Source organism: Anomaloglossus baeobatrachus, chromosome 11, assembly GCF_048569485.1.
Source record: "Anomaloglossus baeobatrachus isolate aAnoBae1 chromosome 11, aAnoBae1.hap1, whole genome shotgun sequence".
NCBI lineage: Eukaryota > Metazoa > Chordata > Amphibia > Anura > Aromobatidae > Anomaloglossus > Anomaloglossus baeobatrachus.
In genome coordinates this window covers 101,704,677-101,730,431 of record NC_134363.1, presented here as the reverse complement: position 1 = coordinate 101,730,431, position 25,755 = coordinate 101,704,677, and the positions used below count along the sequence as shown (strand labels likewise).

Here is a 25,755-nt window from a genome sequence, read left to right as displayed (position 1 = left end):
TGCAACCCAATCTACTTCTCCCCTGGGAGCTTCAACTCCTAGCTTCCTCCTAGCTCCTCACTGCTCGAGGACTATCACAGAACTGACTCGTCACCTCCCACCTCCCTGCCTGACCCCTAAGTGGGCGGCCCTATTCCAGCTTAGCAGCCCACTGGTGTGCCTGACAGGATGTGGTACGAGTTGTGATTAGGGTTTTTAGATGCTGATGGAGGCAGTGCTGCAAGTTGGGAAGCTAGAACCATGGGAAGTTGAGTCCTGCACTGGGAGACAAAGAGCGTGCAGTACCCTGTGACGACCTGACTAGTCCAGGGGCGTCACATGTAAAGTAAGCATATGGTAGTAGATTCCACTCCAGCAATGACATGTTTCAAATTAGAAAACAGAATATGGAACTAAAGGATATATGGACACTTTTGAAGATTTTTTTTTACCTAAATGCAGGGCCGCATTTGTCACTGGGCACCTGAAGTCCAGTGACTGGAGCGATGGGCTGCGGGGACGGCACTTTCTGGCAGCAAAATGTTTTTTATTTTTTACATCCTCCCCCTCTCTGATAGAGAGTCTAATAAATCCACTGTCTTTTCAGAGGGTGGGGGAGGCATACCTCCATTTATTCGTATCCGAATAGGGTTGATTTATGGCACAGCTTTGGTGGTTATTTTTATTCAACAACATTGTAATGACAATGTTATTTTTCAGGGCACCATGTTGAGATGTGCTGCAGAAGAGCGGAGAAGAGGGAAGTCTGGAGAGATGAGCTGTGGATGTGAAGTCATTATGGAGTTCGGCACATGAGAAAACAGTGATCTGTGTGTGTATTATCATAGACATTACACTACACTAATGTACCGCCCCGGGGCTCGGCCGGCTGCCGAGCCGCTCGGATTCGTGCTCGTCAGTGGGCGGCTTGAGCTCCTTCCGGACCCAGGGGTCACATCGCTCTGAAGGGATGCTGGTGATACGTGAGGGGTGGTATTCGGTGGGGAGGTTCGCGGCCGGGGCCGCAGTTGTTTGGGGGTTAAGTTCGTGACGCCACCCACGGGTTGTGGTGAATGTGGACACCACCGCTGCCGTTAACTAGGTTCCCGGGGACGGTGTTATGCAGCCTGGTGTTGACCACTCCGTGGGCAGGGGGTGATGGTCCCGGGGTCCGGTGGTTGTGAGGTGCGGGCGTGTTGGTGCGGTGCGATGCGCTGCCCGAGGGCACTGATACCTTTTCCTCCAAAGCTGCCGCCACTTCACGTGCCCGCACGGCGGCGGCTATCCCCTCCATCTCGGCCGCCCAGTGCTCCAGGAGGAAACGCACCTGCGCTTGTAGACGGCAGCTCATCTGTGCAGTCCGGGCTTCCACCCGCGCCGCTGTTCCAGGCGCGGGCTCCGGGATCTCGGGCTTGCCAGACGGGGCGGACATGGTGCACACTCGGGGTCTAGGAACACAACGGGTAGCAGAGTCCTGGAGTCCCTGCCCTTTATCCACTCGGTCACATGGCACGGGATCTTCACCCGCCCCCCCTTGGTCTTTTCAGGGCACTCCGCTTTCTTTCTGCTCAGCTTCGCTTTTTCAGCCGCACGCTTCCCTGCACCGCTCTGTTCCCAGGGGCCGAGGCTTCAACTCTCGTGCTCTTTTCGCGGGGAGGACGGGTCTAGCGGGAAACTTCGCGCCAAGGGATAGTGACAAGATGGCGGATTCTGAAATTTTTTTCAACGGGTCAACGCTGACTTTTACTTCAAGGCGCACTTGCACCGGTAAATGGATGGGTTCAATCCTGTTCGTGATGCCAGAAGAGTCGATGTGTACCGCCCCGGGGCTCAGCCGGCTGCCGAGCCGCTCGGATCCGTGCTCGTCGGTGGGTGGCTCGAGCTCCTCCCGGACCCGGGGGTCACGTCGCTCTGAAGGGATGCTGGCGCTACGTGAGGGGTGGTATTCGGTGGGGAGGGTCGAAGCTAGGGCCGCGGTTGTTTGGGGGTTAAGTTTGTGACGCCACTCATGAGTTGTGGTGAATGTGGACACCACCGCTGCCGTTAACTAGGCTCCCGGGGACGGTGTTATGCAGCCTGGTGTTGACCACTCCGTGGGCAGGAGGTAATTGTCCCGGGTCCCGGTGGTTGTGAGGTGCGGGTGTGTTGGTGTGGTGCGATGCGCTGCCCGAGGGCACTGTTGTACTCACTATTATAAATACACCGGAGTCTCTGGTAAACCAAATGGATGGTGATCAGTGCCCGAAGCCGGCTGTGCTTTGCCCCTTACTCAGGTTGGTGGTTCCCGCCTTTCTCCTGCACCTCTGTGGTATAACCTGACTGCCTATGCTTCAGCAACGGTAGTCAACTCCCCAGCTTTATGTGTGTCGGGGAACCCGTTTGCCCGCAGGCGCTGGCCCATGGGATCTCTCTGCCTGTGCAGTGGCTTTCTAACCTCCTCGGTGGGCTGTTGCCGTCTTTCGAGTCTTGGGACGGGAAAGGACCTAAGGTCCAGAGCTCAATCAGTGAATTCGATGTGGTACAGTGGCTTCTGGACCTCGTTCTGGGTCTGAGTATCCCTCCTGGTGCTCCGGTTTCCAGTTGGTTCCCCGGTTCGGTACCGGCGGGCCACTACCCTGTCCCGGTCCCTTACGGTTCCACCAGCTGTCTTCCCGGCTCCTGCAGGCAGCCACCACCGTCTGCCTCCTGGCCACAAGGTATCCGGGCTCCTACACAGACCCCTGACAGACGTTGACACTTTGCTACTGCTCTCCATCACCTCCACAACTCCTCTTCTTCATCTGCTTGTGTTTTTCCCACCTCAAGCTATCCGAACTCCTCCGGGTGTGAACGTCAAGACCTGAGAGGGGTGACTCAGGGTTTTTAGGTTGGCGGATGATACCTTTTTAGGGGCTGGTGTTTGTGCAGGGGGTCTACCTGTGACTACCTGGCTAGTCCAGGGCGTCACATTCCCCCTTGGTTTAATGCAGATTGTCTGCGGGCTGCCCGACCACCACCAGTTTATTTTTGTTTCCTGTAAAGATAAAACGGTGAAAACACAAGTACAAGTATACTAAACTTTTTACAATTCAAGCATGTTTTTGGAGAATCATCCCTTACGGGAGGCACATTCTTAAACGTTGCCCATAAAAACAGTTTTGTTAACGGGAGTGGGACTGGGTCCTTCTAGCTACCCACCCAAGCAAACCTAGCCTTGATGCAGCCTCTATGAAACAGACAGCATCCCTTTTCCCCAGTCCAGGAACGGGTCAAGGTCCGGGTATTGCCCTTGCGGGCCGGGTAAAAAGTTCCTTACCCGGCATTCTCTCAGAGGCCCCATGTCCAGGGGACCCCTGGACCCTGAGGGTTGTCACCGGTTACATTGGTGACGGGACCCCGGCCTCCTCTGTTGCAGGTCCTTCCTCCAACCTGCCTCTCTGGAGGCTGTGGGAGCTGAAGGGTGGTCCATTACTTATTTACAAACCCAAAAGTTATTGGGTGGCCTGCAAGTTCTCGGCCATGTCTATGGGTTAACAGGGCATCAACGGGGTTCAAAAGGGTCCCAACGGAGACAACAACAACTGGGGTAGCCGGGATTCGCTACCTTCTATTCTTCATCTTCCTCGCACTCCTCTTCCACCATAACCTCAGGGCTATACGGCGGGGGAGGGGACTGAGGGTGCTCCTTCCTCTTCATGCTGAGGGCAAACCAGCCCCTCTCCCCGCAATGCCAGGTGTAAGTAACGAGGTCGCCGGGTACCAGGTCACGGTCCAGGTGACCTACGGGCAAGTGCGGGTACACGCCCCGTCAGGACACGAACACTTCAGCCTCCAGGCCGGGCTCGTATATAAGCCCCCATCCTCAGTTGGGGTCAAATCGCCGGACTTGGCCTTGATAAGTCGGGTCCCGCACCCGGTAGGTGGCGCTCCGGAGATTCTCCTTCTCCCGGATGGTACGGGCTAGGATCTCGGCTCTCCTTTTCTCCCGGGCCTCGATTTCCCGGCCCAGCTGGTTCGGCCGCCGCTCCCAATACGGGGCGTCTGCTTGCCCGGGGTCTCATGGTGTGGGGGTCTGGGGCCCAGCCGAAGCTCCCCTAATGTCGGCAACGACCGACTCCCTTCGTGGGGAACCCCGCTGTGTCGCGGCCGGCTCTGCTGCCTCGCAGCGACCACCTCGCAGGACCTCAGCCGAGGCCTGAGACCCAGGAACTACCAGCCTCACCTGTTGGGCCTTCTTCTGGGCAGCGCCCACCTCCTTCTTGGCCGGGCGGACTGCCGGGGCCGGGGTCTCTTCGGGCACAGCTTCTTCCAGGACCGGCGGGACCACATCAGGAACGGGCACCTTCCGGGAATGGTCCTTCCAGGGCAACGGGGTCGGTGCAGGCTGATCGTGTGGCCGTTAGTGGGCCGCCTCTGCAGGTGGATCCTCGCGGGCGTCTGGGACGGACTCCGCCACCGATGTCGGGGGTGGCGAACCGGGTGGAGAAGCAGCGGCAACCGATACTGGCGGTTGGGGAGGCAGCATGGAAGGCAGGAGCAGACTGGGTCCCTCAGCCGCAGCGGCCAGTCCCTCTCGGACACAGGGGCATGGGTCGCATACCTTTTCCTCCAAAGCTGCCGCCAGTTCACATGCCCGGACGGCGGCGGCTATCCCCTCCATCTCGGCCGCCCAGTGCTCCAGGAGGAAATGCACCTGCGCTTGTTGACGGCAGCTCATCTGTGCGGTCCGGGCTTCCACCCGCGCCGCTGTTCCAGGCACGGGCTCCGGGATCTCGGGCTTGCCAGACGGGGCGGACATGGTGCACACTCTGGGTCCAGGAACACAACGGGTAGCAGAGTCCTGGAGTCCCTGCCCTTTATCCACTCGGTCACATAGCACGGGATCTTCACCCGCCCCCCTTGGTCTTTTCGGGGCACTCCGCTTTCTTTCTGCTCAGCTTCAGTGCCCGAAGCCGGCTGTGCTTTGCCCCTTACTCAGGTTGGTGGTTCCCGCCTTTCTCCTGCACCTCTGTGGTATAACCTGACTGCCTATGCTTCAGCAACGGTAGTCTGCTCCCCAGCTTTATGTGTGTCGGGGAACCCGTTTGCCCGCAGGCGCTGGCCCGTGGGATCTCTCTGCCTGTGCGGTGGCTTTCTATCCCCCTCGGTGGGCTGTTGCCATCTTTCGGGTCTTGGGACGGGAAAGGACCTAAGGTCCAGAGCTCAATCAGTGAATTTGACGTGGTACAGTGGCTTCTGGACCTTGTTCTGGGTCTGAGTACCCCTCCTGGTGCTCCGGTTTCCAGTTGGTTCCCCGGTTCGGTACCGGTGGGCCACTGCCCTGTCCCGGTCCCTTACGGTTCCACCAGCCGTCTTCCCGGCTCATGCAGGTGGCCACCACCATCTGCCTCCTGGCCACAAGGTATCCGGGCTCCTACCCAGACCCCTGACAGACGTTGACACTTTGCTACTGCTCTCCTTCACCTCCACAACTCCTCTCCTTCATCTGCATGTGTTTTCCCGCCTCAGGCTATCCGAACTCCTCGGAGGGCGTGGCCAACCACCTGGCTCCGCCCCCGGGTGTGAACGTGAAGACCTGAGAGGGGTGACTCAGGGTTTTTAGGTTGGCTGATGATACCTTTTTAGGGGCTGGTGTTTGTGCAGGGGGTCTACCTGTGACTACCTGGCTAGTCCAGGGCGTCACACTAACATTTATACAGGTTTAGGGGAAAAAATGACCTTTCATATTTGCAGAAAAATCTACTTTTATTTAATATGCAAATGAGGCGCTCTGGTGTACCGTTGGTGTGGTCTTTGCCTTGGCCCCCCCCATTTGCATATTAAAAAATAGATTTTGAAACAAATATAAAAGAGGTTGTCCCAGTGCACTTACTGTGCGCTACAAGGATTCGCCAGTGTCTGCGCCGGGAACGGTGGTCAAGTATGCGATATGCAGAGTCCAAGCTAGGACCTGTCTAGAGGGCATGGCCTCGCTCAATACAAATGCATTAAGCAAGGCCGTACCACTAGACGAGTTCTGACCCAGAGCATGCATATCGGATAATTGATCACCATGAGTGCACTGGGAGGATTCACAAGTCTGCAGTCATAGAGTGAGACTAAGGGGTACTTTGCACGTTGCGACATCGCTAGCATCAACTAGTGATGCCGAGCGTGATAGTACCCACCCCCATCGCACATGCGATATGTGGTGATTGCTGCCGTAGCGAACATTATTGCTACGGCAGCTTCACACGCACATACCTGCTCGGCGACGTCGCTGTGACTGGAGAAATATCCGCCCTTCAAAGGGTAGGTGCATTTGGCGTCACAGCGACGTCACCGCAACGTCACTAATCGACTGACCAATAGAAACGGAGGGGCGGAGATGAGCGGGACATAACATCCCGCCCACCTTCTCCCTTCCGCATTGCCGTCGGGACGCAGAAAAGGAGATGTTTGTTGCTCCTGAGGGTTTACACACAGCGATGTGTGCTGCCGCAGGAGCGACAAACAACATCGCACCTGCAGTCGACTCGACATTATGAAAATGACCGACTCTACACAGATCACCGATTTTCAACGCTTTTGCGATCGCTTATCGGCTCATCTAGGATTTACACATTGCAATGTTGTTACCGGCGCCGGATGTGCGTCACTAACGACGTGAACCCGACGATATTCCGGATGCGATGTCGCAGTGTGTAAAGTACCCCATAGAGTGACTGCATACTTGTCATTCTAGACCGGATAACTTCTTTAAGCTAAACTGTATGTGATTTTTGTAGAGGAATCATGCCCTATATAAATGTTTATTTAGGTAAATGGAAAAACCATTTCACCCAACAAAGAAACTTCTCATAAGCCAGATCAGATCCCATACTTTACACTGACGAGGGGCAATCACCCCAAAACACCATGTCTGCAAATTGCAAATTGGGGTTCTGATCTGGTATAAATCCTAAGTCATATGAAAAGGCTTGTTAAAAGGCCACTTTTGATTTTTAGGATTGCTACTTCCAATAAGTGGCGCTAGATTTTGTCTCCTTCCTGGAGAGACAATTTGAATACCCAACAAACAAACATTTTGTTTGTGGATAGGGTGATCTGACAGCCGGTTTAGTTAGACTAATAATTTGTTTCCAATTATTGGCAGGATTATAAATGCATCTCAAAGAGTAACTAAACTTTATCAGAATTTTTTATGTTTTATGTCCAATAATTCTAAGCAGATTTGTGGGAAATCTATTCCAGTTATCCCCAACCACAGTTGAAAAAATCTCTTTTAGAAGAGCGTGCACAGTACAGAGCAGATGATGTAGAAAGTCATAGTCCTATCTCCTGAGCTGTGCACTCAGGACCTAGACCCAAATCAGTGTGCTCAGAATTAATGGACCTAAAACATAGAAGATATCTCCCAAAAGTTAAGGCATTTTTTAAATGTTTAATAGTGCTATTGCCTGTACCTCATCAGTACTGTAGTTCCTGTCTGGTCCGCCATCCGATGATGGCTAGTAATAACTCTTAAGGGGCACTTTTTACACTACGACATCACAGGTGCGATGTCAGTGGGGTCAAATCGAAAGTCACGCACATCCGGCGTCGCTCTAGATACCGTAGTGTGTAAATCCTTTATGATACGATTAACGAGCGCAAAAGCGTCGTAATCGTATCATTGGTGTAGCGTCGGTTATTTTCATTAATTGGGAAATACCGATGTTACGATGTTGTTCCTCGTTCCTGCGGCAGCACACATCGCTGTGTGTGAAGCCGCAGGAGTGAGGAACATCTCCTACCTGCATCCTGCGGCTCACGCCGGCTATGCGGAAGAAAGGAGGTGGGGCGGGATGTTTACGTCCCGCTCATCTCCGCCCCTCCGCTTCTATTGGTCGCCTGCCGTGTGACGTCACCTTAATAAGGAGGCGGTCGCCGGCCAGAGCGACGTCGCAGGGCAGGTGAGTGCATGTGAAGCTTCCGTAGTGATAATGTTCGCTACGGCAGCTATCACCATGATATCGCAGTTGCGACAGGGGTGGGGACTATCACGCACGGCATCGCAGCATCGGCTTACGATGTCGTAGTGTGCAAAGTGCCCCTTAGTATCTCCTTACCATTGTTAAAGACAAACAAGGAACTGCAGTTTCATGCCAGACAATTATATGTTGGGCTGGCTTTGGTTCTGGTGATATAATCTTGAATTTAGATTCGTTCTGGTGATGTAATCAAGTACCAATAGTGGTTCTGGTGATGTAGTAGTAATTTGAGCTTGGTATTTGTGATGTTGTTGTGCGCAGATGGTGGTTCTTGTGATGTAGCCGTGTACCAATTGTGTATCTGGTGAAGCCATGAAGTGAGGTTGGTTCTAGTAATATGATCATGAATTGAAGTTGGTTCTGGTGATGTAGTCATAATATGAGCTTGGTTCTAGTGATGTACTCATGATTTGAGGTTGGTTCTGGTGATGAAGTCGTGATTTGAGGTTGATTCTGGTGATGTAGTCGTGTAGATGTAGCAAAATTTAATTTTAGACTTTATAGTAGATCATTATAGGGTCAGTGTGCCAGACTAAAAATATTGCTGCTCAATGAGTCCATACGTCAGCCGACAAAGTATTTGACTAAAGCCCCCATACACTATAGACAGCTGTCCCATCATTCGTTTGGCAGCTATCTCGCCTGACTCTCCCATACACAGGAGTGCTCACTTTGTTGAGAACTCTTGAGTTCTCAATGAGACAGACGCTACTAGACATCTCTGGTGGTATGCTCATCTCTTAGAGGAAAAAAAGGATCCACAGTCCGAAATTGGACATGCTGGGTATTCATCTCCCTGCCAGATTGTTAGCCAAACCTGTCTATCTCCGGGTTCGGCCAACTGTAGTCTGTGTACAAGCACCTTAACTACTACCTAAAGGGTATATTAATCGTTAGGGTATGTGCACACCATGGCTTTTAGACATCTGCAAATCTTTTGATTTTTTCAGGCAGAGGATTGTTGTTAGAATAGAAAGGCTGTTATCTATTTTTTTTTTTATTGAAATTGTATTATGTACTGGTCAGCAACTTCCTGGTGGCAGCAGCCCGAAAAATGGTTAGTTTACCTATTTTAACCGCTTACTGTCTTTAAAAACCTGAAGCTGTTAAAAGAAGCTAAAAAAACTGAACACGTGCACAGCAAGTGCTGATCTTCATTCTTTTACTGTTTAGCACATTTTCAAGTGTGTTACAGATAAAAACAAAAGGAAAAAATACGATCAAGAAGTCTAATAAGTGCAAATGAATATTAATTAATATATTAATTTGCACTTATTGGACTTCTTGATCGTATTTTTTCCTTTTGTTTTTGCCTATATTTTACAATTGTCCTTTATATAGTCCAGATGCCACGCATGTAATTATTTATATTTAATTCAGTATGGCAGCTACTGTGAATATATATGGCTAATCATGCGGGTAATCCATACGTTTTCAATGTATATGTATCTAAGTGTGTTACAGAGTAGATCCGTCTTAAATAGATGCCGTGTGCACAAAATCATAGCTTGATTTGTCAGTAAGGAGCGCGACCACTGAAAGTGTTTAGGGCAGCATGAATGCCAAATACGGTTCTGCCTAAATGCTTGTATTTTTGGCTAAAAACAATTTTTGCAGTACTGTTTCTTTAACCCCTTCATCAAATGTCAATATTTTTGTTATGTGTTAAAAACGCACACAAACGCAGCATCAAAAAAACGCAGTGTGTGAACCTAGCCTTATGCAAACATTTTCTGGCTTTTAAGAGGTTGTGTAAGTAATAAACTAACCACGTACATTTGGATTACAAGAGCAGCGCCCATAATAGTGAACATAGAAAAACGAAGTCGAACAAGTAAAAATAAATACTTCAAAATAGGCACAACGTAAAAGAAGAATTTGAGGCAAAACAAAAAGAAAGCATACAATAAAAGAAAGAAGTCGAGTTTTTAGTGTTCATACGAGAAGTGTTACTTATTAGTCCGCAGTACTTAGAATATTTTCTGCTATTTTAAGTGTCAATAGCTGGAAAATTTGAAGAGTTATTTGGGATAGAAGTAAAGCTGTAGGTCACCAGACTAATGAGGACAAGGTTATAATGATTTGGCCCCGCAGCAGTTAACATTCAGATCTTTGCTTTTTCCTATTTCACATCAATACTAACAGTAGTGAGTATTTTAGTATGTCCCCATTCTTACTGTTGTGACAGGTTTGTACAGGGTATTTGAAGAATGTATTCCCTCTCTATATTTCCTTTGTTGAAAAATATTGGAGATCAGCAGTAATATAAGCCTTTATATTTTAAAGTGTAATCCTACTTTACAGATACAAATACTGCCTAATCCCAAAAATAGGTATATTTTTTATGGAGAATCCAGACTGAATCCATCAGACAGAAAAAATGCTGCATTTGTCAATTAAAAAGCCGAGACCACTGTGGTGTATTGAAAAAGAGAGGAGGGGCTCTGAATGGTCACTATTCACAGTATCTGAGGTCTGCAGATCTTTCTGATAGAAGTCTGCCTTCATGAGCTGCAGGATATCAGACACTTCTCTTCTTTAGGTAAGTAGAATTACCACCTATTGAGCAGGGTTTCAGATAGATAGATAGATAGATGGATGGATGGATGGATGGATGGATGGATATAGATAGATAGATAGAAAATCTGTAGATATGGATTACAATGTATGTTTACACCTCTTACACTTACACCTCATACACTTTGCTGGGAAAGCTGAACGCATGCAATTTGCCACTGAAACGCTGCGGTTCAAAACGCAGCGTTTCCGCGGTAAAAAAACGCATCGTGTGCACACAGCCTTACAAGGAGTTTTTTGTAATACAAATTTGATTTGCTGTTATTGGAATGGTAGGGGCACCTTGGAATTGTTACAAACCTCTGATGTTGAGAATTGTCACGAATGATATAAGCCACCTTATTCTGCAATTCTGAAGTATTTATTATACTTTAGTGTTAGCCATGATTATTTTCTACAGACAAGAAGCAGGAGCAGTTTTATAAGTATACACATAATATAATAATAATATTTATTCATTTATATAGCGCTATTAATTCCACAGCGCTTTACATACATTGACATCACTGTCCCCATTGGGGCTCACAATCTAGAGTCCCTATCAGTATGTTTTTGGAGTGTAGGAGGAAACTGGAGAACTTGGATGAAACCCATGCAAAACGAGGAGAACATACAAACTCCTTGCAGATGTTGTCCTTGGTGGGATGCATATGCATTACCGTAATATTTTAGATTCGCAGTGATAACATTTTTTTCTCTGTAATAAAATCAAACATTGCATTTCTGCTCCACAAGGAGAATGTAACTGCATACTAATGATTTTTAATGATTTGTACACAAGAACTGTTACTTTGGGACAATATGTGGAGAATTACCAACCTAAACTCTACTTTTGTACCCACCATAAAACAGCTCTGGCAAAAATTAAGAGACCACTGCAAAATTGTCATTTTTTTCTCTTTATAGGTATATTTTTGAGTAAAATGTAAAATGTTCTTTTATTCTATAAACTACTGACAACATGTCTCCAAATTTCCAAGCAATACATTTTGTATCTATTTTCTGAAAATGAGAAATGGTCAAAATAACAAAAAAATGCATTGCTTTCAGACATCTCAAATAATGCAAAGAAAACAAGTTCATAATCATTTAGAAACAACAATACTAATGTTTTAACTCAGGAAGAGTTCAGAAATCAATATTTTGTGGAATAACTATAATTTTTAATCACAGCTTTCATGCGTCTTGGCATGCTTTCTACATCTTTCACACTGCTTTTGGGTGACCTTATGCCACTCCTGATGCAAATATTTAAGCAGTTCTTTGTTTGATGGCTTGTGACTATCCCTCTTGATTACATTCCAGAGATTTTCAATGGGGTTCAGGTCTGGAGATAGGGCTGGCCATAATGTTAAGGGGGCCATAATTTACAGTGATGTAATCCAAGTTTTACATCTACACCTTAACCCCGTCTGCATCCAAATCATGAGTCATTTTTCATTTGCATGCTATTCATCCACACTGCACCAGTAAGAAATAGTACACTGATCAAGGTAGAAGATATGACTAGTTTAATTACGGAAGTTCACATACATTTAATGAAACTAGTTGGCTAGGAGCCAAGAATACGTAACATGTCTCCTATTGGGTAAACCGTAAAAGAGCTTATTCTGTGATCTATGTATACTGTATACGTGTTTCTTCATTTATATTAAGCTATGTCAGCATGATTCACTTGTCACATGAAAGTCCCAAACTGTCTGGTGAGTCTTATGATGTCTGCTGAATGCACATATAGCTGTGGTACACAGTTCAAGCACTATCTTAAATCCTGTTTTTTGGATTCCTTCATATAATTCTGAATACTCATAACAGTTCATAATCATGTCCAAAACCCTTCTTCCTTCTTTTTTTTTATATTTGTTTTTGCTGTACCTAGTACACAATTTATTAGACCATATCAAGAGACTGCTCGCTATTAGTCCTGGTGGACAGTGAATATTTTTCTGCCTATGGCAGTTGGTACTAGGCCTATTTTTGAGATAATCTTGCTTGTATGTTATCCTGCCTGGTATCTTGCACAAGAGTTCCCTGATGTAGTGGGTGGAGGATCATGTGGTCCTTAGGGGATTTTGATCATCATGAGTTGGCATATATTAGGGTTTCTGCTGGCAGCACCCAGTGATCTATCCTATCCTTTTGTGTCTTAGTTAGCAGGATCTCTCTTTGCTTAAGTCTATCCCTAACCAACTGTGTATTGTTCTTATATCCGCGTCCTTATATGAAGGGGGCGTCCTTATATGTTGGGGGCTTTAACTATCTCTTTGGGGCTGCTCCGAGGCAGGTTAGGATTTCTTTCTTCTTCTTTGAGGTTAGCTAGTTTCTTAGGCGGTGACGAGGTGTCCAGGTAGAATAGGCACGCTCCACCGCTATTTCAAGTTGTGAATATATAGTCAGGGGGATGCTGCTTGCTAGTTACCAAACACTCTTGTGCTCTTTTTTTCTGGTTTTGGGGGATCTTAGTTTTTAGAATGTCAGTGTTCTTCTGAACCCCAATTTATACCCTTTGCTCTTTGTTACAAACATGCGTATAGTCCTTTGTATCAGGTCTCCGAGAGCCCATATGCAAACAACTACAGCTGGTAACTCCTGATTACAGAGTAAAGGACCTATACACTCCCTTTCAGGCAAGAAGTATGGATATGAATCTAGCAGCTCACAAGACCACCCCACATACAAATGTGCTGCATTCACAGTCACCTGAAAAGTATCATCACGTAATTTCCAGCCCTCTCTGACTACCAGAAGTCATTCTGCCTGTTTGCCATGGAGAAAGACAGCAGCCCTTTGGATACTATTCAGCCAGATTGAATCTAGTTGTCCGAGAAACACCTACCGAAAGCACCAGTTGAAGATCACTGCTCGTATGACATCACTGCTCCCTGATAGTGTCACAATCTCCCGGTGTGCGGTTCTTAATCTTGCTAAACTTCTCCCTCTTCCAAGGGGTCAGTGTCCCACCTCTGACACCTTGGTGGAAGAGATAGTTGACTCTGGCATAGCTCTACGTGATTGCCTTGGTCACCTGAGGCAGGATTCAATACAGAGACGGATACACCCTTGGAAGACCCTGACTTAACTCCTTTCTGGATGGATAAAGGTATGCAGATCAAGAAAGACGGTTCCACATGGGTATGATTGTGGTAGCAGAAGATGCTGTGCTGATAGAGAAGCTGCTACCCGCATCCCTGTCTGCATGTCTGCAAAAGAAGCAGAAGTATGTGCTCTCACTGAAGCCTGAAAGATGGTAGACAACATCTACTCTGTATGGTAGACAAGAGACTTGATCACCACCAATGGAACTGTACACCACCATGAGGCCATAGAACAATTGATGGAAGCCTTGCTATTGCCAGATAGAGTCGCGGTGAGCAGGGTTGAGGCCTACATTGGAGAAATCAAGGGAAGCAGTACGAAATGCCCTTGCTGACAGAACATCCAAAGAAGCTACAAGACCATTTACCACAGAAACAGTCAGTCAATTTGTGCTTTTTAAATGACCCTGATGTGAAGAAGAAAAGAAAGATGGAAAGTCTTGAGAAAATATTGTCCTCACCCTACAAGAACAAGTCTCAGAAGAAGAAGAGGACTGAGATAGGGTGCGGCTGTAGGCTCCCGGAGACCATAGAAAGTGGCTAGTGACCTGCTTTTACTGCCAGCCAAAGAGATATGGCAGGCCACCTTGGACACAGAGCTGACCCTACACACCCCCTACCAGCCACAGAATAGAGGGTGGGTTGAGAGGTTGGGGCAGTGTAGAAAGCAGGGCATGAGAGTCTTCCCCTTGCATTGTTCAGTGTCAGACACACCCCAGCAGGGACCACTCAGTTGAGACCCTATGAAATCCTGTTTAGAAGTACTCCCAGATTCTCTTACTAAACTTGTTGTTTGATTAAACATTTGCCTAATATATGTTTTTGAGTTTTCTCCCCCAGATCCATACAGATCTAGATCTTTCTCTCTTTCTCTCTCTCTCTTTCTCTTTCTCTCTCTTCCTCTCTCTCTCTCTCTTTATCTCTCTTTCTCTCTCTCTCTCTTCCTCTCTCTCTCTTTATCTCTCTTTCTCTCTCTCTCTCTTCCTCTCTCTCTCTCTCTTCCTCTCTCTCTTCATCTCTCTCTTTTTCTCTCTCTCTCTATTCCTTTCTGTTAAAGATCCATGCATCCCACTACAAAAGATGCCAGACCTGGGACTAGGAGATGGCTGTCTTCCCTCGTCCACCCGATACTTTGTGCCAAGAAGATGATATCCAAGCCTGTGGACCAGAAGATGACTGTGCATCCCGCCTTTGATGATGTCACACCATTACCGCCTAAGGACTGAGGAATATGAGGCTCTGAGTGAAACCAACCCTGATAAATATGAGCTGATGAAAGGACTACCACCACTTTCCCCCCTTCCCAAATAACGTGTGCCAGCATGGAACATAGCCAGGAAGACAGTCAAGAGGATACGGTCAGGATCTGACTTCCTATGCATAGTCTGTTGGGTGGGGAGATTCATCCACAAGGGATGGGTCATCTTGTATGCGAGTGAGGTAACCATCGGCATTAGGACAGATCGATAGACTCAACGAAAGTAGGGAAAGATTTTTGGCTATCTCCAAAGGGGGGAATGTTATGGACATGATTATCAACTGTTGTGATTATTAAGAATTATATGAAGATATCCAAAAAACAGAATTTAAGATAGTACTTGAACTGTGTTCCACACCTATATCTGCATTCAGCAGACATCATAAGACTCACCAGACAGTCTGGGACTTTTATGTGACAAGTGAATCATGCTGATGTAGCTTAATATAAATGAGTAAACACGTATACAGTATACATACGGTATACATATATCACAGAAAAAGCTCTTTTACGGTTTACCCAATAGGAGACATGTTACGTATTCTTGGCTCCTAGCCAACTGGTTTCTTTAAATGTATGTAGTCATATCTATTCATATCTTTTACCTTGATCAGTGTACTGTTTCTTACTGGTCCATTGTGGATGAATAGCATGCTAATGAAAAATGACTCATGATTTGGATGCAGACGGGGTTAAGGTGTAGATGTTAAACTTGGATTACATCAATGTAAATTATGGCCCCCTTAACAATGACAGTGTTTTGATGTGGTGATCCTTCATCCAAACATTGATTGACTTAGCTGTGGCTGTGTGGCATGGTGCATTGTCCTGCTGGAAAAAAACAGTCCTCAGAGTTGGGGAACATTGCATGAGCAGAAGGAAGCAATTGTTTTTCCAGGATAACCTTATATACGGCTTGATTCATACGTCCTTCGCAAAGTTTAATCTGCCTAATTCCAGCCTTGCTGAAGCATCCCCAGATCATAACCAATCCTCCACCAAATTTCAAAGTGGGTTCACGACCCTGTGGCTTGTGTGACGCCCTGGCCAGCCAGGTAATCACAAGTAGGGCCCCGCATTACACCTGTCCCTCATAGGTAACATACAGCCAAACATTAAAACCCTAGTCTCCACCCCCAGGGCCTGATGGACATACCAGGGGGCAGAACCAGGCGGTTGGAGGACGCCCATCGAGGAGTTCAGACAGCCTGGGGCGGGAAAAGTAAACAGTTCAGTTTCAGATTTCAAGTTGGAGAGGTGTGTGGGCTGGAGCTGTGTGCAGCTCCAGCAGAGGAGAGAACCCAATTTGAGCAGGTGCTAGAGTAGGAGCCCTGGTACCTTTGGCTAGGAGGCAGACGGAGGCCTCTGTCGCAGGATTCGGGAAGACGGCTTGGTGGAACTGAGGTGGACCAGGACAGGGTAGTGGCCCGCCGGTACCGACCTGGGGAACCGACTCGGAAACCGGAGCACAAAAGGGGGTACTCAGACCCTGAAGCTAGGTCCAGAAGCTACTGGGGGCTAGCTAATTAACTGATTGCGGCCAGGACTAGAGGTCCTGTCCCACCCAAAGTCCTGACTGAAGGCAACAGCCCAATGAGGGGGATAAGCATCCACCGCCACGGCTCTGAGATCCCACGGGCCAGCGTTTGCGGGCAAAAGGCTCCTTAGGTGACCACAAACCGGGAGCAGACTCCTGAAGTTGCAAGCACAGGCAGTCCACCATCCAACACAGGTGCGTGAGAAAGACAGAGACCACCAGCCGGGTGGGGGCACCGACCACCATCACCTTGGTTTACCAGAGACTCGTGTGTTTACTAATAGTGAGTACAACAGCACCCTCCGGCCGCCAATCTCCCTGCACCGCCAAACACCTGCTAACGGGTCCCGGGGCCACCATCCCTGCCCACGGAGGGGTTAACAACTTGCTGCCAAACATCTCCCCCGGGGGCCCGTAGCTGCAGCAGTGGTGTCCACCTTCACCACATCCCGTGGTTGGTTTACGAACTTAACATGGCTCCGGCCGTACATCTACGTCCCCAAACCATAACCCCCCTTTCAGTTGAAGTGACCGCGAGACTCCCAGGTCCGGAGACCCTCAAGCCACCCACGGAGGGTCCGGATACGAGCAGCTCGGCTGCTGCGAGCGGGGCGGTACACTTGCACACCTCTCCAGGTCTCCGTCTAACCATTAGATGACCAGTTGTTGGGTAAAGCTGAAAATTAAACCGATCAGAGAAGATTACCTTACTCCAGTCCTCTATGGTTCAATCCTTAAGGTCTTTGGCAAACTTCAGCCTGGCTCTCCTTTGCTTCTCATTCATGAAAGGCTTTTTTCTAGCTTTACATGACTTTAGCCCTGCCTCTAGGAGCCTGTTACGAACTGTTCTTGCTGTGCACTTCACCCCAGCTGTCAATTGCCATTCCATTTGTAGGTCACTTGATGTCATCCTGCAGTTGCTGAGTGACATTCGATTAAGATGATGGTCATCCTGGTCAGTAGAGAGTCGCTTTAGCCCTCTGCCGGCCTGTAGCTGTGTTGTCCCCAATTTCTGCTGCTTGACCTTGTTATAATGGACTGCCGTCTTAGAAATTTTAAGGATGGAGGCAACATGACGCTCACTGTATCCATCTGCTAGTAAAGCCAGAATTGAGCCCTTATTTTACTCACTTAAGACTTTTCTTTTCAACACTTTTGGCATGGTTAAAAGTTATTTTTTCATTCCTATTAGTTTTGGGATATTACTAGCACTTGTTTTGCCATCCAGCTTGTTCTATTACAAGAGGATTGTGAAGACTACAGCAGTGTTTTTTATACTTTCCATCATTAAATAAGATTTGGTTCAGGTGAACACCTAATCAGAAGCACATTAAGTAGAATGAGGTGTACTCTGGTTGAAATTCAACTGACACTGGAATGGAATACCTGTTAGGCTATGTTCGCACGTTGCGTTTTTTTCCGCGTTTCTGCAGCGTTTTTAGCAGCAGCGTTTTTGCGCTAAAACGCATGCGTTTTTGATTGCCAGCAAAGTCTATGGGAAAAGCAGAAATCCTGTCTGCACTTTGCTTTTTTTTCTGCAGCGTTTAATTTGCATATTTGTGGTCAAAAACCATGCTGAAAAAGAAGCAGCATGTCAGTTGTTTTTGCCATTTCTGCAGCGTTTCCTTAACATTGGAGTCAATGAGAAATGGCAAAACGCAACCAAAATCACAATTCCTGCGTTTTTCATGCTTTTTACCTGCTTTTCCACTGCGTTTTTGGCTCCAAAAACGCATGCTTTTCTGGACAAAATTTAATGGGTTCTAATGTTCCTTTAAACACACACAATAACCGAAAATTTAAATGTTAAAAAATTAGAAACTTCACCTATTTTTCTGATAAAATGTGCATAACCACTATTTTCTCATTAAAAATGATAATTTCCCATATAGTTTTATTAAAAGTTAATTTTATACTTTTTTTCTCTTTTTTCATTCTTTTTGACTAATTCAACTTTATTTCTCAGTGTCTTGATCTCAAAAACGCATCTGCAGAAACGCAGGTTAAAACGCAGGTAAAAAGCGCTAAAAACGCACTAAAAATGCGGTAAAAACACATGAGTTTTTAGCGCTAAAAAATGGTCAAAAGCCATTTGGTCAAAAACCAAGGGAAGGAAAATGTGCAGAATAAACTGCAGGTACTCCGATGCAACGTGCGCACATAGCCTTAGACATGAAGCGAAGCTGATTTTTATAAAAATGTGCAGTGGTGTCTTAATTTTTGCCAGAGCTGTATATGTTTTCTTGATAGATAGATAAATGCTCAGTGCCATAGTGTCTCTCTGGATAAGGCCTCATTCACACCTCATTCTGATGTATCTCATACATAAAACACAGACTGTTGTTCATCAGTGTCTTGGTGCACAGTTTGATCAGTGTCTTGGAGCACAGTTTGATCAGTGTCTTGGAACACAGTTTCATCAGTGTCTTGGAGCACAGTTTCATTAATGTCTTGGATCACAGTTTTATCAGTGTCTTGGAGCAAAGTTTCATCAGTGTCTTGGAGCAAAGTATCATTTGTGTCTTGGAGCACAGTTTCATCAGAGTCTTGGAACACAGTTTCATTAGTGTCTTGGAGCACAGTTTCATTTGTGTCTTGGAGCACAGTTTCATCAGAGTCTTGGAGCACAGATTCATCAGTGTCTTGGAGCACAGTTTCATTAATGTCTTGGAGCACAGTTTTATCAGTGTCTTGGAGCAAAGTTTCATCAGTGTCTTGGAGCAAAGTATCATTTGTGTCTTGGAGCACAGTTTCATCAGAGTCTTGGAACACAGTTTCATTAGTGTCTTGGAGCACAGTTTCATCAGTGTCTTGGAGCACAGTTTCATTAGTGTCTTGGAGCACAGTTTCATCAGTGCCTTGGAGAACAGTTTCATCAGTGTCTTGGAACACAGTTTCATAAGTGTCTTGCAACACAGTTTCATTTGTGTCTTGGAGCAAAGTTTCATCAGTCTCTTAGAGCAGTTTCATCAGTGTCTTGGAGCAAAATATCATCAGTGTCTTGGAGCACAGTTTGATCAGTGTCTTGGAGCACAGTTTCATTAGGGTCTTAGAGCACAGTTTTATCAGTGTCTTGGAGCATAGTTTCAACAGTGTCTTGGAGCACAATTTCATCAGGGTCTTATGTCGCGGGCGGGGAGGGCGCTGCGCTCACCCACTGCTCGGGTCCGGCTGCTGCTGCTCGCTTGGTTGGTGGGTCGAACGGTGGGCCGGATCCCGGGGACTCGAGCGGCGCTCCTCGCCTGTGTGTGAAAGGGGTGGCTTGCTTTAGGGATATTGTCCGTGACGCCACCCACGGTTGTGGTGAGGTTGTGACATCACCGCTGCTCTGGACGGGGATCCCGGGAGCGATGATGGGGAGCAGCTTGGATGTTGTTTTTCCCCTCCGTGGGTAGGGAAGTTGGTTGTCCCGGGGCCCAGTGAGGGAGGAATGGCAGGCGGGTTACGGGGCCTGGTGAGGTGCAGGGTCGCGGGGGCAGCGCTGGGGCAGCGCGGGGGGCAGCGCGGTGCCGCATGGCACGGCGGTACTCACTCAGCCAATGATGAATGCAAAGTCTCCGGTAAAACAAACGGCTGGATGGACGGGTCCCACAGACGGCTGCGGTGGTTCTTCTCCCGGTAGGTTGGCGGTGACTGCCTTTCCCTGCACCTGTGTTATGTTCTCGGTTCTGGTGGCTTCCCACCGGTAACCCGCTCCCCAGCTTGGATGGATGCTGAGGGAGCCCCTTTTGCCCGCAGGCTCTGGCCCTGGGAACTGTAGCCTTGGCGGTGACTGTATTTCCCTTCACGGTTTGAGCTGTTGCCTTCAATCGGGTCTTGACTGCTGGGAAACCCCGGAGGTTCCCTTCGCTAACGGATTTGACCGGTTTTACGGCGACTCCTAGCCTGGTCGGGGTCCGTAGGCCCTGCCGAATGGTGCTGGCTTCTCTTCGCTCTCCGATCCGGTACCGGTGGGCCACCGCCCGTCCCCGGTCCTTACGGTTCACGGCAATCAGCCCCTCCTGCAGACGGTCACCACCGTCTGCCAACCTTGCTGTATGTGCCCGGGCCACGCACCCGGACACGGTCAGTCTCCTCCACTACCACTTCACTCCTCAAACTCAAAAACTACTCTCTCTTCCTTTTCCTGCCTCCAGGACTGTGAACTCCTTGGTGGGTGGGGCCAACTGCCTGGCTCCACCCCCTGGTGTGGACATCAGCCCCTGGAGGGAGGCAACAAGGATTTTTGTTTGACCTAGATGTGCCTAGCCGGGGTGTGGGGTGTGTTGTTGCCGTACCTGTGACGTCCTGGCTTGTCCAGGGTGCCACATTCCCACTTAGTAAAATGCAGACCGTCCGCGGTCTGCCCGTCCATCACCGGTTTTATTTTTGTTAACTGCAAAAGATAGAAAAACAGTAAAAACATGTAAAAATCACAACATTTCACAACAGTACGGCTTCCGCTCTTCTCCCACCCAAACAACCTGGCCCTGATGCTGCCCCTAAGAAGTGGGCAGTACCCCTTGACCCCAGTCCAGAACCAAGTTGCCCGAGTGGGTACTGTCTCTTTCAGGGGACCCGCGTCCATGGGGACCCCTGAACCCCCGGAGGATCGCCACCGGTTACGGTAGTGGCGGGCCTGGGCCATCCCTTTCCTCCAGGCCCATCCTCCCAAATCAGCCTCTCCGGAGGCAGTAACGGTGTAAGCCAACATTAATTTACATCCCACTGAGTTTGTGGTTGCCCTGCCAGTTCTCGGGCTTGTCCGTAAGAAGTCCCTTACACAACGGTTGCAGAAAGTCCCTACGGGGACTAGTTGCCGGCAACGGCCGGTTTAATCATGGTTCCAATCAGATAAACTTCGGTTGATTATCTTATCATTCAAACTTCTATCTGTACACGCAACACACAAACCCCCTTTTAAAGAGTAGTTTCCCTGTACCTAAGTGGGGGTCTACCTAGGTTGGGACGGGTGGACCTTCAGGGCCCAGTGTCAGTGGTGGCAGGCAGTAGGGCAGAGGGAACAACTAGTTCCTCCTCCCTGCTATCGTGTGGGGCAGGCGGAGGCGTAGGGGAGCTGGGTACAGGTACATCCCTGAGCACTGTCTCATGGTCGATCACTTCCATCACTTCCTCATCCACGGGTTGTGGGAACAGTATCACTGGAAGAATCACCTCCGCCGTTCTGCGTAGGCCAGTCTGCCGGGAAATCACCCATCATGGTATGGATTACCTCTTTTTCTTTCTCCGCCGGTCTGGGAACTGGAGCTTCAGCTGCTACCCTCAATGGTGGTGGGCATCTCTTAGATGGTCCCAGGAAACCGTGGCCAAGGTCCTCCCCTGGTCACGGCTGATCTGGTAGGCCTTCCCATTCTCCCATCCAGTGGGCTGTACTACATACGGGGTCTTTTCCCATTGATCATCCAGCTTGTGGGTCCTTCTTTTTCGCTTCAGCACTACATCTCCAGGCTGGAAGGGACCGGCAGTCGCCTTCTTGTTGAAGTACTGCTCCTGCTGTCCCCGACTCCGGCACAAGTTCTTTTCAACATATTCCTGGACCTGTCGGTACTGTGCTCTCCGAAGGGAGTGCTTCTGGAGCTTCCAACCCCATTTCCAAGTCCACTGGTAGCCTGCCGGGGCGAGCCCTCATCAGGTATGCTGGAGTGCATTTCGTAGAGCTGGAAGGGATGTTGTTATACATATCGACCAGGTCAGGTAGCTTCTCCGGCCACAGGTAACGTCTTGAGGAGGCCCAGGACCAAGTGGTTCATCTTTTCACACATGCCATTGGTTTGGGCATGGTAAGGTGTGGTCCGGATTTTCTTGCAGCCGTACAACTGGCAGAATTCTTGGAATACCTCTGCTACAAAGGCCGGACCCTGGTCGGTAAGCACCCTCTCGGTGTACCCATGCGGTCGACAGAAATAAGCCTGGAACGCTCTAGCGGCGGTACGGCCGGTTAGGTCCTTAACTGGGACAAGCACCATGAACCTTGAGTAGTGGTCTACAATGGTCAGAGCGTAGGTGTACCCACTTCGGCTGGGGGTGAGCTTCACATGGTCGAGGGCAACCAGCTCCAGCGGTTGATGCATAATGATCGGGTGTAGGGGTGCCTTCTGGCTGGCCTCGTCCTTCCTTCTCAATGCGCAGGGGCCGCATTCTCGGCACCAAGCCTCCACAGATTCCCGCATCCCACTCCAATAGAACCGCTCTCTCAACAACATTTCCAGCTTCTTCAACCCGAAGTGCCCAGCACCATCATGGTATGCTTGCAAGACGGTGGGCACGTTAGCCTGGGGAATCACTAGCTGGCGAACCTTCTCGTGGGTCTTCAGGTTAATCAGCTCACAATACAACTTCCCCTGGTGCAGGTACAGCCGGGTCTGTTCTCGCCACAGATGTTGAGCTTCAGCAGGGGCGGCAGGGTCTATCTCAGCAGAACCATGTTCCACCAGGGTCTTGACCAGGCGGACAGCAGGTGCCTGGTCCTGAGCTTCCTGCCACTCCTGACTGGGCAGTGGGTCCAGGTTCACCCGTTGTTGATGGACATGCACTTTCTCAGTTAGCGGCCGGTGAAACGCAGGCAACTTGATTTCTTCGAGGTCGTCATCCTCTGGCCCCTCTTCCGACAGGTGGGGCATCCGGGAGAGTGCATCGGCATTAACGTTGGTACGGCCGGCCCGGTACTTGATGGTGAAATCTTAGTTGGCTAACCTGGCCACCCACCGCTGCTCCAACGTGCCCAGCTTGGCTGTATCTAGATGGGTCAGCGGGTTATTGTCTGTGTAAGCGGTGAACTTGGCTGCTGCCAGGTAATGGCGGAACCGCTCGGTGATAGCCCACACCAGTGCTAAAAGCTCAAGCTTGAAAGAGCTGTAGTTCTCAGGATTCCTCTCAGTCGGTCGGAGTTTTTGGCTAGCATAAGCGATCACCTTCTCCCTTCCATCTTGGACCTGGGATAGAACAGCCCCCAAGCCCACATTGCTGGCATCGGTGTAGAGGATGAATGGGCGGCTGTAGTCGGGGTACGCTAGGATTTTCTCTCCGGTCAGAGCTGCTCTCAACTGGTGGAAGGATTCTTCATGCTTTTCTTCCCACTCCAATGGGGCTCCTAGGGGTCTACCACCCTTGGTCTGTCCCACGAGGAGGTCTTGCATGGGGGCAGCCATCTTCGTGTACCCCTTAATGAAGCGACGGTAATATCCCACCAGGCCCAGGAACTGCCTCACTTCCCTCACTGTGGTCGGTCTCGGCCAGTCTTGGATGGCAGTGATCTTCTCAAGGTCGGGGGCGACACCCTCTGCACCCACCACATGTCCAAGGTACTGCACTCTGGGCTTCAGCAGATGACACTTTGAGGGTTTCAACTTCATCCCATATTTAGCAAGGGATGCAAACACCTCGGCTAGGTGCTCCAGGTGGGCTTCATACGTCTGTGAGTACACAATCACATCATCTAAGTACAACAAGACGGTCTCGAAATTTAGGTGTCCCAGACAAAATTCCATCAGCCGTTGGAAGGTTCCGGGAGCATTGCATAGCCCGAACTGCATGCTGTTGAACTCACAGAGTCCCATAGGAGTGGCGAAGGCAGTCTTCTCTCGGTCTTCGGGCGCCACGGCCCCCTGCCAATACCCACTGGTGAGGTCAAGGGTAGAGAAGTAATTAGCGGTTCTCAGCGCGACCAGGGACTCTTCAATACGGGGCAGAGGGTAAGCATCCTTATGCGTTATCTGGTTAATCTACCGGTAATCCACACACATCCGCATGGTGCCATCCTTCTTCTTAACCAGCACCAACGGGGCGGCCCATGGACTACAGCTGTCCCTAATAACCCCCGCCTCCTTCATGTTCCTCAACATGTCTTTGGCGCATTGGTAGTGTGCAGGGGAAATAGGCCTGTATCTCTCTTTAATAGCGGGGTGTCAACCGGTAGGGATGTGGTGTTGGACCCCTTTAATCTGCCCAAAATCTACAGGATGTTTGTTAAAAACTCGCTCATACTCCTGTACCACCCGGTATACCCCTTCCTTGTGATGTGTGGGGGTATCATCAGTGCCGACGTGTAGCTCTCGACACCACTCGTCTGACTTCCCCAGGGAGGGGTGAGAACTGGCAGTAGGTGGTGAGATCAGGGGAACGGCCTCATGGATGGTGTGGGGATCTAGAGTGAGCAACTTGGCAAGGGTAGCGTACCGGGGAAGCCTAACCTCTTCCTCCCCACAGTTCAACACCCTTACGGGCACTCTCCCCTTCTTGACGTCTACCACCCCTTGGGCGGCCATTACTTTGGGCCAGTGTTCGGAGGGCGTGGGCTCTATCATGGTGGGGTAGTCTCGCCCTTGGGGCCCTACCGCTGCCCTACACCAAATCATCATCTCACTCCTGGGATGCACAATCAAAGGGGCCGCATCCATCACTCTCACTCCTCCAATCTCTGCTCCTGTCGAGTTCACATGCTGGCGATACATCAGGGCCCGCATCTCACGCTGCACAGCTCTCTGTCGGCTCCCCGCCGCTGTGGCGGCCAGCTGCTGCAGTAGGGTCAGCACGTCACTAATACAGTGCTCCATCACATTAGTCCCTAGCACTACCTTCGGGTTATGATCACTGGGTTCATTCATTATCACAATCAAACCCTGGTGTTGCAGTTCAGCTCGTCCCACAGTCATGGCCACTTGTTTGTACCCTACTTGGGTCAATGGGAGTCCATCAGCGGCAATCAGTATCATACTGCCATCTGGGGGGGCTAGTTCGTCCTTTCCCCAATACCGTTGATACAGTGTGTATGGTATTGTGGTTACCTGAGATCCAGTGTCCAGGAGAGCCATCAGCGGGATGCCATCCACTGCCAGGGGAATGATGGCCTGGGCTCCGATGTACCGGTCCCGCCAGTCAGGGGGGCCACTGGGTTCTACTCCTGAGGATTGGCCCGTGGCCCCAGGGGTTGCTCGTTTAACGGACACCGTCGGGAGTAGTGGCCGGACTTGCTGCACCTGTAACAAATCGGAGGTCCATACCGTGAGTCATTGGCCCTTCTCCGCTGCATCCAGGGGACGTCCTCGAGGCTGTCGGCGAGCTGCATCTTCCCCGGGGGCTGGGACCTGGTCGGAGGCTGGAGTGCGACGAGGATCTTGGCGAGGTCTCCATCCATGCGGCAGACTTGGGCAGCCAGTTCCTCCATCATTCCGCTTGGGGCTGCAGGTACTGGAGGCGTTGGGAGGGCAGGGGCCACCACGACGGGAGCCGTCTCAGCTGGCCATGGGGCGGCCTCAGGGACTTCCGATGCTGGGGGCTGCAGAGCTTTAATGGCCCGTTCCTTTAACACGGCAAAGTCCA

The 25,755-nt window shown here is 49.4% G+C and overlaps 1 protein-coding gene across 1 annotated transcript in view; it reads left to right on the top strand.

The window, feature by feature from the left end:
• Positions 1-10,446: 10,446 nt before the first annotated feature.
• Positions 10,447-25,755, top strand: part of C11H19orf85 (chromosome 11 C19orf85 homolog) — a 63,763-nt gene continuing 48,454 nt past the window's right edge. The window contains exon 1 of the mRNA XM_075328291.1: positions 10,447-10,512. The gene's annotated coding sequence lies outside the window, so the exon portion shown is untranslated. The remainder of the gene's footprint in view (positions 10,513-25,755) is intronic.